Genomic DNA, 2,500 nt, shown 5'->3' with positions numbered 1-2,500 from the left:
GTTGAAATATTCGTAAATTCCATATAATCTTTTCTAATTTTCTATCCGTTTGGTGAAGCAACCGATTTCAACAAACCACCTGTTTGTTGTCTTAATAACAAAACAACAATAACAAAAATATATTTGAATATCCTATGCCTTCTTTTTCAGCCATGTGCTTTCGGAAATGCCAAGTTTATATCATTCCTTACAAAAAGAGAACGCAGAGAAATAAAATCGCGAGAGATTCAAATCCTTCAACAATCGTAATGCGTCCATTGTATAAAAAAAGAGAGAGAAAAAAAAACGCGGTTTCATTAGCCATTATTCCAATGTGCTGTTTAATGAGAAAACGCTAATGTTAATTTCTTTCAAATTTTGAGGAGGGGGAGGGGATGGATGGGGAGGGGAGAGGAAGGGAGGGCAGGGGTAGGGTAGGGTAGGGGAGGGGAGGGGTAGGGTTAGGGTAGGGTAGGGGGGAGGGAGGAGGGAGGAGGGAGGAGGAAGGAGGGAGGAGGAGGAGGAGGAGAGGAGGAGAGGAGGAGAGGAGGAAGAGAGAGAGAGAGAGAGAGAGAGAGAGAGAGAGAGAGAGAGAGAGAGAGAGAGAGAGAGAGAGAGAGGAGAGACGAGAGAGAGAAGAGAGAGAGAGAAGAGATGAGAGAGGAGAGAGAGAGAGAGAGGAGAGAGAGATGAGAGAGAGAGAGAGAGGCAGACAGAGACAGAAACATACGAAACACCCAATTCTAAAAACAAAATAAATAAATGAATAATGATAAATAATAAATAAATAAATATGAATAAATAATAATACCAAACGAGATATCAACAACTCCCAACGCATCAATCAATCCTCCCCCACACCCCCACCCCCCCCACGCCCAACACCTCACAAGCATTAACCTCACCCCTCTCCTAACCCCAGACCCCCCCTCCTCACCCCAGACCACCCCCTCCTCACCCCAGACCACCCCCTCCTCACCCCAGACCACCCCCTCCTCACCCCAGACCACCCCCTCCTCACCCCAGACCACCCCCTCCTCACCCCAGACCACCCCCTCCTCACCCCAGACCACCCCCTCCTCACCCCAGACCACCCCCTCCTCATTCCCCTTCCTCTCGTTACCTCCGCTACACTGAACAGCTGACCAGGTGACAGCCGAGAAACCAGCTCAGTGATAAGGGGGAAGTCCGCTCTCCCGCCCCGACCTGTCTGGAACATGTTTGCATACCAATGGGCCAGCTGATGCCCCTTGTATTTCCCTCATCTTTTGGTTCTTGGTGTAAGATGTGTGTTTGTCTGTGTGTGTGTGTGTGTGTGTGTGTGTGTGTGTGTGTGTGTGTGTGTGTGTGTGTGTGTGTGTGTGTGTGTGTGTGTGTGTGTGTGTGTGTGTGTGTGTGTGTGTGTGTGTGTGTGTGTGTGTGTGTGTGTGTAAGGTTTTCTTTGTATTTCGTTCTCGTTCTCTCTCTCTCTTGATTTTTCATTTTCTCTTTCCTTTCTACTTCTTACATATCTTTATTTCTCTCTTTCTATCTCTCTCTGTCTGTATCTGTGTCTGTATATGTGTCTGCCTCTGTCTGTCTGTCCCTCTCCCTGTCTCTGCATCTATCTTTATCTGTCTGTCTCTCAAGCAAACACACCCACACAGAAAAGGGAGGAAGAGAAGGAGGAGGAAGAAGGAAGGAAGGAAGGAGGGAATGAAGGAATGAAGATAAGATGAAGAGAATGAAGAATAAAGGAAAAATTGAATGAAGGAAGGACGGAAGAAGAGCATAGGAGGGAAGGAGGAGGGAACAGGAGTAGGGGAGGGAAGCAGGGACCGACACCCGGCCTCGTCTCCCGGAACTAAGCGCTAGGCGTCCGTGTCCGTAGCGCCGAGGACGCAGCCAAGCACGGACGCCGCTCGCTCGCTGTCTCGCGCGTCCTTTGATTTCATTTTATCCTGTTATTTATTCTATTTTGCTTTGTATATCTATTTATTTCACTTCATTTCGTTGCCTTTCATTTTATCTTCGACTATTTTGTATTTTTTATTATATTATATATCATTTTATATTATATTACATTGTATATTTCGTTTTATTTTATATTATATCTAATTCATATTATTTTCTTCATCTATTTTTTCCTTATTTTTTATTATTATTTGTATTTTTTAGGGACACATTTTGTCGCCTGACTCGCTGTGTTGGCGGTGGTGGTGGAGGAAGTGGAGGGGATGGTGGTGGAGGTAGTGTTGGCGGAGGTGTTGAGGTGGTGGTGGTGGAGGAAGTGGAGGGGGTGGTGGTGGAGGTAGTGTTGGCGGAGGTGTTGAGGTGGTGGTGGTGGAGGAAGTGGAGGGGGTGGTGGTGGAGGTAGTGTTGGCGGAGGTGTTGAGGTGGTGGTGGTGGAGGTGATGGTGGTGGAGGTGGTGGTGAGGGAGGTGATGGTGGTGGAAGAAAAACATGCAGAAAAAACTGACAGAAAGAGAGATAGATAGATGAGTTAGATAGATAGATAGATAGATAGATAGACAGAAAAAGA

The sequence above is a fragment of the Penaeus monodon genome, chromosome 40, assembly GCF_015228065.2.
Source record: "Penaeus monodon isolate SGIC_2016 chromosome 40, NSTDA_Pmon_1, whole genome shotgun sequence".
Lineage (NCBI taxonomy): Eukaryota > Metazoa > Arthropoda > Malacostraca > Decapoda > Penaeidae > Penaeus > Penaeus monodon.
Note: the sequence above shows the minus strand (reverse complement) of the source record.